Genomic DNA, 12044 nt, shown 5'->3' on the forward strand with positions numbered 1-12044 from the left:
GTATGAATGTGGGTAGGAAGAGTGTGAGTTGGATGAGTTTCCCTTTAATTGGAAAAGTCTAACATGCAGTCTTTTCTTCTTTGGAAAGAGGAAGAGTACTAGAAATTAGAAAGGTATTTGGTACCTCAAGAGGTTGGCATAACCCTTTGTATACAAATTTATTGTAGTATTTACCATCTATTGTGGTTATTTACATATATATGTCACCCCTACCACTCTCTGAGTCCTTGATGGGCAGAGGACTACACTATTCTTCATCACATCCCTGAAACCAGGGCAGACCAGCACATATTTCCTGTCCTGCCAAGCTTCACTCATGCTCACCTTGGTAGGAACTGTGATGAGAAACACTCAGCTCCATCATGTAACCCAGACATACATAAGTCTGGCTCATGCTGGTCAGATGGTTCCAGCTGACTAGGTACCTTTTCTTGCTCCCAGTTCCTGATGACATTTTCTTGAAAGAATTTGTCCAAATCTAATCACCCTCTCCCCACACATATTCCTGCCCCTTACATCTTGAGTTACTGCTTCTCTCCTGCATTTTTAGTTATTTCCTCTCAATTCTTCTCCCTTTTAGGTCCCCAGCCAGCTTCAAGCTCCAGAAGACACTTCTCTGCTTTATCTTTAACTAAATGCCAGTCTATCGGTTATTTTAACATCTATTAACTACTGTAATACCACTATGGTTTTTGTCTTGGCTGCATTTGTCATTTCCTCTGATACCTTTTTTGTTAGGTTCATGTTTTCCTATTTTCCCCAACAATCTTCTCCTCCCCTGAGACCCATAGTCCCCACTGTTCTATTTCTGCCAATCACCATCTTATCTATTATACAGGAGCAGCCACCAAACTCCCATTTCCATCGACATGCAAAAGATGAATTATGTGTCCACAAAAAGGGGAACAAACACAAAAGAGGCAGTCCTGGATTTCCAAATGCCTCATACAAATGGGCAGTTGTACACGATCCCCCTGCACCCATCCCATCACACTCTTCAGTGCATATAAACTAGGAGGCTGCAACATGCATAAATTCAATAAGTGCTTTCAGAAACCTATCAAGAAGAAATCTAATGTTCTTTCCCCTTCTACAGTTGATCCTAGTTTGTACCCATGCAAATGATGCTGATATTTAGACAACTTTAAAGGGCTTATAAAGTCCACAAAGGACTCTGACACCCAAATTAAAGTTGTATCCTTAGTTCACCTCACTGTGCAAAAGTATTGCCAAATATTTGGTGAAGTTAATCCCCATCTGACCACCTCCACAATCACTAACCACAACATGAGAAGTTAAAGAAATGAATTCCAGGCATGCATTATGATTTATTTGCTGTGTGAGTTTTAAGCTAAATCCTTAACTTTTGATATATATTTGATTTTCAGAATAGGCTGCAGAAGAACAAACTTAATGTAACTGCTTCACTGTAGTGTGAAAGACTGTCTCAGGCTCCTCTGAATCTGCTGTCATTTCTGTTGATTCATGAGGTTGGGTTATATTTTGCAAATTTTCTTTAATTAGTGTATATGTGTATTGTATATACGTTGCAGGTTCTTCTTTACTCCATTGTGGAGATGACTGTATAAGCTGTCAATGTCTATTCCCAGTGGTTCATGCTTTCTATTCTGCAACCAAAGAGAGAACAAGTTGATCAGCGATGTGGCAGTAATGCATATGTAAGGGCCTAGAAACCAGTGGTAAGAACATGAGTTTATGGAAACACTGCATACCAGCCCCTAACGGAGTAATTACAGATAGACTTTGAAGCTGCTTAATAACTGGCAGCATCATAGATTTTTTGTAATCACCTGAGAAGCTGTAGATTAGCCTAATACAGTTCCAAGTACACAGAGGGTGGACAACAACCACTTGTTGAGCTGACTTGAAGCTTAAGAAGAAAGGCTGAAGCCTGTGCACGTGGGAGGGGAGGAGCACCTAACTCGTTCTTAGAAATGAATGAAATCTCAGTGCTCTGTCTTCTAGCCCCTTTTGAGTTTGAAGTCAATTTTCCTAAGGTCAGTGTTTGAAGAGGAAGGAGTGGATTGGGGAAAAAGATCAAGGATGAGGTTATAAAGCTAACAACTTGAATTTACTAGGAGCTTACTATAGACCAAATACTATCATGATGAATGAAAGGAAACTCTGGACTCAGGAGCTTTAAACTAACTCTGCTATTTAATTAAAAGTCAGGAAACAACAAGTGCTGGAGAGGATGTGGAGAAATAGGAACACTTTTACACTGTTGGTGGGACTGTAAACTAGTTCAACCATTGTGGAAGTCAGTGCGGCGATTCCTCAGGGATCTAGAACTAGAAATACCATTTGACCCAGCCATCCCATTACTGGGTATATACCCAAAGGACTATAAATCATGCTGCTGTAAAGACACATGCACACATATGTTTATTGAGGCACTATTCACAATAGCAAAGACTTGGAACCAACCCAAATGTCCAACAATGATAGACTGGATTAAGAAAATGTGGCACATATACACCATGGAATACTATGCAGCCATAACAAATGATGAGTTCATGTCCTTTGTAGGGACATGGATGAAATTGGAAATCATCATTCTCAGTAAATTATCGCAAGAACAAAAAACCAAACACTGCATATTCTCACTCATAGGTGGGAATTGAACAATGAGAACACATGGACACAGGAAGGGGAACATCACACTCTGGGGACTGTTGTGGGGTGGGGGGAGGGGGGAGGGATGGCATTGGGAGATATACCTAATGCTAGATGATGAGTTAGTGGGTGCAGCGCACCAGCGTGGCACATGTATACATATGTAACTAACCTGCACAATGTGCACATGTACCCTAAAACTTAAAGTATAATAATAAAAGAAAAAAAATGAAATTAATTTATAATATGTCTTCATAGTATTCAATCTACTCTGGCATTTCAAAATAAAGCGAAGCCATTTTAATTTGCTCTTATACTCAAAAACTGACGAGGAAACAATAGTAAAGGATTTTATTATGCAAAAAAAAAAAAAGAAGACTGTGGATATAATCAGAATTGATGTTGATTTATAAAGAAAAGAAAATTGGCCAAAGTTTAGTACAGTTGTGGACATTAATCACAATATTCTTTTTTTTTTTTTCTTTTTGAGACAGAGTTTCACTCTTGTTGCCCAGGCTGGAGTGCCATGGAATGATCTCAGCTCACTGCAACCTCCGCCTCCTGGGTTCAAGTGATTCTCTTGCCTCAGCCTCCCAAGCAGCTGGGATTACAGGCATGCACCACCACGCCCAGCTAATTTTGTGTTTTTAATAGAGACGGGGTTTCTCCATGTTGGTCAGGTTGGTCTCAAACTCCCAACCTCAGGTGATCCACCCACCTCGGCCTCCCAAAGTGCTGGGATTACAGGCGTGAGCCACTGTGTCCGGCCTAATCACAATATTCTTGAAAATGACTTATTCCAACCAGACTGTCCTTCTCTTCTGTGGCAGGAAGAAGCAATGTGCTGTGGGCCAAACAGCAGAACAGGACTTGCTGTCTCATGTATTACTTAACAAATATTTATTAGGTCTTATTAAGTGCCGTGCACTGTACTAAACATGGAGGATATGACAATGAATGAAATGAACTTCCTATGCCTAAGTAAGTCATTGTCTGGAAGGGAACAATGTAATGTCAAGGTCAATAGAATATGAACATTTTAAGAGAGGGAAAGTATCAAGTATAAGAAGCATATAAAGGAGCATGTAGTCCAGTTTCAGCGAGGAAAGGAAGAAGAAGAAGAGGGCCATCTAAAGCAAAGACCTGGAAGAGCAGTAGAAAGCAAAGATCGGGGCAGAAACGTTTCAGAGAGAGGGAAGGAACTATTGTGCAAGGCCCCAAGTTCAGGGCTGTAGCCAGGAAGGAATGAAAACAATGGTGGAGTCACGCTGGGAAATGGGATGTTGCTCTGGGCATTCAGACCATGTTCCTAGGGGCAGTAGGACAATAACCATTATTCTTTTTTTTTTTTTTTTTGTGATTTAAAAACTACAAGTTTATATTCTTAAGCTTTTTTTTTATTTATTATTATTATGCTTTAAGTTTTAGGGTACATGTGCACAATGTGCAGGTTAGTTACATATGTATACATGTGCCACGCTGGTGCGCTGCACCCACTAACTCATCATCTAGCATTAGGTATATCTCCCAATGCCATCCCTCCCCCCTCCCCCCACCCCACAACAGTCCCCAGAGTGTGATGTTCCCCTTCCTGTGTCCATGTGTTCTCATTGTTCAATTCCCACCTATGAGTGAGAATATGCAGTGTTTGGTTTTTTGTTCTTGCGATAATTTGCTGAGAATGATGATTTCCAATTTCATCCATGTCCCTACAAAGGACATGAACTCATCATTTGTTATGGCTGCATAGTATTCCATGGTGTATATGTGCCACATTTTCTTAATCCAGTCTATCATTGTTGGACATTTGGGTTGGTTCCAAGTCTTTGCTATTGCGAATAGTGCCTCAATAAACATATGTGTGCATGTGTCTTTACAGCAGCATGATTTATAGTCCTTTGGGTATATACCCAGTAATGGGATGGCTGGGTTAAATGGTATTTCTAGTTCTAGATCCCTGAGGAATCGCCACACTGACTTCCACAATGGTTGAACTAGTTTACAGTCCCACCAACAGTGTAAAAGTGTTCCTATTTCTCCACATCCTCTCCAGCACCTGTTGTTTCCTGACTTTTTAATGATTACCATTCTAACTGGTGTGAGATGGTATCTCATTGTGGTTTTGATTTGCATTTCTCTGATGGCCAGTGATGGTGAGCATTTTTTCATGTGTTTTTTGGCTGCATAAATGTCTTCTTTTGAGAAGTGTCTGTTCATGTCCTTCGCCTGCTTTTTGATACGGTTGTTTGTTTTTTTCTTGTAAATTTGTTTGAGTTCATTGTAGATTCTGGATATTAGCCCTTTGTCAGATGAGTAGGTTGTGAAAATTTTCTCCCATTTTGTAGGTTGCCTGTTCACTCTGATGGTAGTTTCTTTTGCTGTGCAGAAGCTCTTTAGTTTAATTAGATCCCATTTGTCAATTTTGGCTTTTGTTGCCATTGCTTTTGGTGTTTTAGACTTAAAGTCCTTGCCCATGCCTATGTCCTGAATGGTAATGCCTAGGTTTTCTTCTAGGGTTTTTATGATTTTAGGTCTAAAGTTTAAGTCTTTAATCCATCTTGAATTGATTTTTGTATAAGATGTAAGGAAGGGATCCAGTTTCAGCTTTCTACATATGGCTAGCCAGTTTTCCCAGCCCCATTTATTAAATAGGGAATCCTTTCCCCATTGCTTGTTTTTGTCAGGTTTGTCAAAGATCAGATAGCTGTAGATATGCAGCGTTATTTCTGAAGGCTCTGTTCTGTTCCATTGATCTGTATCTCTGTTTTGGTACCAGTACCATGCTGTTTTGGTTACTGTAGCCTTGTAGTATAGTTTGAAGTCAGGTAGTGTGATGCCTCCAACTTTGTTCTTTTGGCTTAGGATTGACTTGGCGATGTGGGCTCTTTTTTGGTTCCATGTGAACCTTAAAGTAGTTTTTTCCAATTCTGTGAAGAAAGTCATTGGTAGCTTGATGGGGATGGCATTGAATCTGTAAATTACCTTGTGCAGTATGGCCATTTTCACGATATTGATTCTTCCTACCCATGAGCATGGAATGTTCTTCCATTTGTTTGTATCCTCTTTTATTTCCTTGAGCAGTGGTTTGTAGTCCTCCTTGAAGAGGTCCTTCACATCCCTTGTAAGTTGGATTCCTAGGTATTTTATTCTCTTTGAAGCAATTGTGAATGGGAGTTCACTCATGATTTGGCTCTGTGTTTGTCTGTTATTGGTGTATAAGAATGCTTGTGGTTTTTGTACACTGATTTTATATCCTGAGACTTTGCTGAAGTTGCTTATGAGCTTAAGGAGATTTTGGGCTGAGACAATGGGGTTTTCTAGATATACAATCATGTCATCTGCAAACAGGGACAATTTGACTTCCTCTTTTCCTAATTGAATGCCCTTTATTTCCTTCTCCTGCCTGATTGTCCTGGCCAGAACTTCCAACACTATGTTGAATAGGAGTGGTGAGAGAGGGCATCCCTGTCTTGTGCCAGTTTTCAAAGGGGATGCTTCCAGTTTTTGCCCATTCAGTATGATATTGGCTGTGGGTTTGTCATAGATAGCTCTTATTATTTTGAAATACGTCCCATCAATACCTAATTTATTGAGAGTTTTTAGCATGAAGGGTTGTTGAATTTTGTCAAAGGCCTTTTCTGCATCTATTGAGATAATCATGTGGTTTTTGTCTTTGGTTCTGTTTATATGCTGGATTACATTTATTGATTTGCGTATATTGAACCAGCCTTGCATCCCAGGGATGAAGCCCACTTGATCATGGTGGATAAGCTTTTTGATGTGCTGCTGGATTTGGTTTGGCAGTATTTGATTGAGGATTTTTGCATCAAGGTTCATCAAGGATATTGGTCTAAAATTCTCTTTTTTGGTTGTGTCTCTGCCCAGCTTTGGTATCAGGATGATGCTGGCCTCATAAAATGAGCTAGGGAGGATTCCTTCTTTTTCTATTGATTGGAATAGTTTCAGAAGGAATGGTACCAGTTCCTCCTTGTACCTCTGGTAGAATTCGGCTGTGAATCCATCTGGTCCTGGACTCTTTTTGGTTGGTAAGGTATTGATTATTGCCACAATTTCAGCTCCTGTTATTGGTCTATTCAGAGATTCAACTTCTTCCTGGTTTAGTCTTGGGAGGGTGTATGTGTCGAGGAATTTATCCATTTCTTCTAGATTTTCTAGTTTCTTTGCATAGAGATGTTTGTAGTATTCTCTGATGGTAGTTTGTATTTCTGTGGGATTGGTGGTAATATCCCCTTTATCATTTTTTATTGCATCTATTTGATTCTTCTCTCTTTTTTTCTTTATTAGTCTTGCTAGCGGTCTATCAATTTTGTTGATCCTTTCAAAAAACCAGCTCCTGGATTCATTAATTTTTTGAAGGGTTTTTTGTGTCTCGATTTCCTTCAGTTCTGCTCTGATTTTAGTTATTTCTTGCCTTCTGCTAGCTTTTGAATGTGTTTACTCTTGCTTTTCTAGTTCTTTTAATTGTGATGTTAGGGTGTCAATTTTGGATCTGTCCTGCTTTCTCTTGTGGGCATTTAGTGCTATAAATTTCCCTCTACACACTGCTTTGAATGCATCCCAGAGATTCTGGTATGTTGTGTCTTTGTTCTCGTTGGTTTCAAAGAACATCTTGATTTCTGCCTTCATTTCGTTATGTACCCAGTAGTCATTCAGGAGCAGGTTGTTCAGTTTCCATGTAGTTGAGCGGTTTTGAGTGAGATTCTTAATCCTGAGTTCTAGTTTGATTGCACTGTGGTCTGAGAGATAGTTTGTTATAATTTCTGTTCTTTTACATTTGCTGAGGAGAGCTTTACTTCCAAGTATGTGGTCAATTTTGGAATAGGTGTGGTGTGGTGCTGAAAAAAATGTATATTCTGTTGATTTGGGGTGGAGAGTTCTGTAGATGTCTATTAGGTCCGCTTGGTGCAGAGCTAAGTTCAATTCCTGGGTGTCCTTGTTGACTTTCTGTATCGTTGATCTGTCTAATGTTGACAGTGGGGTGTTAAAGTCTCCCATTATTAATGTGTGGGAGTCTAAGTCTCTTTGTAGGTCACTCAGGACTTGCTTTATGAATCTGGGTGCTCCTGTATTGGGTGCATATATATTTAGGATAGTTAGCTCTTCTTGTTGAATTGATCCCTTTACTATTATGTAATGGCCTTCTTTGTCTCTTTTGATCTTTGTTGGTTTAAAGTCTGTTTTATCAGAGACTAGGATTGAAACCCCTGCCTTTTTTTGTTTTCCATTTGCTTGGTAGATCTTCCTCCATCCTTTTATTTTGAGCCTATGTGTGTCTCTGCACGTGAGATGGGTTTCCTGAATACAGCACACTAATGGATCTTGACTCTTTATCCAATTTGCCAGTCTGTGTCTTTTAATTGGAGCATTTAGTCCATTTACATTTAAAGTTAATATTGTTATGTGTGAATTTGATCCTGTTATTATGATGTTAGCTGGTTATTTTGCTCATTAGTTGATGCAGTTTCTTCCTAGTCTCGATGGTCTTTACATTTTGGCATGATTTTGCAGCGGCTGGTATTGGTTGTTCCTTTCCATGTTTAGCGCTTCCTTCAGGAGCTCTTTTAGGGCAGGCCTGGTGGTGACAAAATCTCTCAGCATTTGCTTGTCTGTAAAGTATTTTATTTCTCCTTCACTTGTGAAGCTTAGTTTGGCTGGATTTGAAATTCTGGGTTGAAAATTCTTTTCTTTAAGAATGTTGAATACTGGCCCCCACTCTCTTCTGGCTTGTAGAGTTTCTGCCGAGAGATCCGCTGTTAGTCTGATGGGCTTCCCTTTGAGGGTAACCTGACCTTTCTCTCTGACTGCCCTTAACATTTTTTCCTTCATTTCAACTTTGGTGAATCTGACAATTATGTGTCTTGGAGTTGCTCTTCTCGAGGAGTATCTTTGCGGCATTCTCTGTATTTCCTGAATCTGAATATTGGCCTGCCTTGCTAGATTGGGGAAGTTCTCCTGGATAATATCCTGCAGAGTGTTTTCCAACTTGGTTCCATTCTCCCCATCACTTTCAGGTACACCAATTAGACGTAGATTTGGTCTTTTCACTTAGTCCCATATTTCTTGGAGGCTTTGCTCGTTTCTTTTTATTCTTTTTTCTCTAAACTTCCCTTCTCGCTTCATTTCATTCATTTCATCTTCCATCGCTGATACCCTTTCTTCCAGTTGATCGCATCAGCTCCTGAGGCTTCTGCATTCTTCACGTAGTTCTCGAGCCTTGGTTTTCAGCTCCATCAGCTCCTTTAAGCACTTCTCTGTATTGGTTATTCTAGTTATACATTCTTCTAAATTTTTTTCAAAGTTTTCAACTTCTTTGCCTTTGGTTTGAATGTCCTCCCCTAGCTCAGAGTAATTTGATCCTCTGAAGCCTTTTTCTCTCAGCTCGTCAAAGTCATTCTCTGTTCAGCTTTGTTCCGTTGCTGGTGAGGAACTGCGTTCCTTTGGAGGAGGAGAGGTGCTCTGCTTTTCAGAGTTTCCAGTTTTTCTGCTCTGTTTTTTCCCCATCTTTGTAGTTTTATCTACTTTTGGTCTTTGATGATGGTGATGTACAGATGGGTTTTTGGTGTGGATGTCCTTTCTGTTTGTAGTTTTCCTTCTAACAGACAGGACCCTCAGCTGCAGGTCTGTTGGAGTACCCGACCGTGTGAGGTGTCAGTCTGCCCCTGCTGGGGGGTGCCTCCCAGTTAGGCTGCTTGGGGGTCAGGGTCAGGGACCCACTTGAGGAGGCAGTCTGCCCATTCTCAGATCTCCAGCTGCGTGCCGGGAGAACCGCTGCTCTCTTCAAAGCTGTCAGACAGGGACATTTAAGTCTGCAGAGGTTACTGCTGTCTTTTTGTTTGTCTGTGCCCTGCCCCCAGAGATGGAGCCTACAGAGGCAGGCAGGCCTCGAGCTGTGGTGGGCTCCACCCAGTTGGAGCTTCCCGGCTGCTTTGTTTACCTAAGCAAGCCTGGGCAATGGCGGGCGCCCCTCCCCCAGCCTCGCTGCCGCCTTGCAGTTTGATCTCAGACTGCTGTGCTAGCAATCAGCGAGACTCCGTGGGCATAGGACCCTCCGAGCCAAGTGTGGGATATAATCTCCTGGTGCGCCATTTTTTAAGCCCGTCGGAAAAGCACAGTATTCGGGTGGGAGTGACCCGATTTTCCAGGTGCCGTCTGTCACCCCTTTCTTTGACTAGGAAAGGGAACTCCCTGAGCCCTTGTGCTTCCCAAGTGAGGCAATGCCTCGCCCTGCTTCGGCTCGCGCACGGTGCGTGCACCCACTGACCTGCGCCCACTGTCTGGCACTCCCTAGTGAGATGAACCCGGTACCTCAGATGGAATTGCAGAAATCACCTGTCTTCTGCATCACTCATGCTGGGAGCTGTAGACCGGAACGCTTCCTATTCGGCCATCTTGGCTCCTCCTTCAACCATTATTCTAAGTGATGTAAATAATTGAAAAGTCTGCCAAAAGAAGGAAGACATTGAGCATACAAAATGCATCTCATGTGCTTTGGGGCATTAATCTCACTACTTGAGGCTCATAATTTGCACTTGGACATAGTTCACTGTGTGAGCCAAATAAAATGTACACTGGCATCTAATATTTAACAATACGTGGACATGTATATAAGCATAAGCCTATTTACTGTTGAGCTGCACGGTAATTGAGCTTCAATAACCATAATCAATAGTACTGTTACAGAGTTAAGCCAATTTTCTTTTCTTTTCTCACTCTGTTAGCCTCTAAATGTGTATTATCATTGAAATATCATTGACTGTTCTTCACCTCATGCTCAAGTGATTAAATGCAAATTAAAAGGCAAAAATCCACAATTGTTCTTCCCAGGACATGGGGTGCCTCCCATCACTCCACACACTCCGTGTTGAAATAACCTACATGTGAATGAATCAAACAAGTGAAGTACTGTGTGCTCAAATAGCAATAGCCTAATAAGGTGGCAAGCCGATAGATTCTGAAACTATAATTGCTTTGGGAGAGGAGCGTTTTAATGGTGAGGCATAAGAAACAATCACCAAATAAAGGCTTCTAAGAAAAGTGCAGACACCATCCTAATTGCATAAAAACAGGAGGGCTTACATGGTCAATAATAGGCTTTTTGTTGCAGTCATTTTCTATCAGGCTTATTCCATTCTTTTTGTGAGTATTTTCATACTAAAGGAGAGGTGTACCTTTCTCAATGGAATAAATTGTGCAGTGAACAATTATGAACAGAAATAGTAAGTCAATAGAAATAAAGTTGGTGAAACCTTTATTTCAGAGAATGCAATCTCAATGATTGCAAGCATGAAAAGAGAAATATTTGTGACTTGTATATCGAGTCATGCAAGCTTGATTAGGCCAACAGGAGCCACCATGAGACATGCACTGGAGGGGATGCAGAAGCCCGGGGCCCGGACCAAAGCCAGAATGAGCTTTCACCCACCACTTCTAGGAATGAGTTCCACCATCATCCTACTGGTTGGGGAGGGACAGAGGCGCATTAATCATGGTAGAACAACACTATCATTGTACTTGAACATTATTTCAAGTGTGCCATGTGTCTCGCTGTGTGTGGCAGGATGCCATTCTCATTCTTCCTTCCTTTTGTTTCTTTCCATACGCTGGTGATCTAAAGTTATGCAATAAATGGCAATCAGCATCAGCAAGAGACAATTTTCCTTGTCTTTTTGATGACTTTTGCTCAAAGTGTGGACAACAGACCAGCAACATTGGCATCACATGGGTGCTTGATAGAAATGTAGGCCCTTGGGTCCCACCCCAAACCTACTGAATCAAAGTCTGTATCTTAACAAGATCCCAAGTGATTCCTATGCTGTGGATAGGCCACTCTTTAGAATATGGGCCGGGCACGGTGGCTCACGCCTGTAATCTCAGGACTTGGGTGGGGCGAGGCAGGTGGATCACAAGGTCAGGAGTTCGAGACAAGCCTGGCCAGCATGGTGAAACCCCATCTCTACTAAAAAAGAAAATACAAAAAATTAACCGGGCATGGTGGTGCATGCCTGTAATCCCAGCTACTCAGGAGGCTGAGGCAAGAGAATCACTTGAACCCAGGAGGTGGAGGTCTCAGTGAGCCGAGATTGCACCACTGCACTCCAGCCTGGGTGATAGAGTGAGACTCTGTCTTAAAAAAAAAAAAATGAAGCACCTTCTGTGGCTCTCAGAAGCCACTATCTCTTCTAGGATAGAGCCAGGAGTGAAGTCTTCACAACCTTCACGACATGAGGCACCTGCTAGATGGAGCCAGGACACTGGGATGAGAGAAGCAGGGAGGAAAGAGAAATGGAGGGAGACAAATGTAGACGGGCCTCTCAGGTGCACACTGATGCTGGCTCTGAATGCACTGATTGGTGACCCATTAGATAAATAACACTTTGCACCATTCT

The sequence above is a fragment of the Pan troglodytes genome, chromosome 5, assembly GCF_028858775.2.
Source record: "Pan troglodytes isolate AG18354 chromosome 5, NHGRI_mPanTro3-v2.0_pri, whole genome shotgun sequence".
Lineage (NCBI taxonomy): Eukaryota > Metazoa > Chordata > Mammalia > Primates > Hominidae > Pan > Pan troglodytes.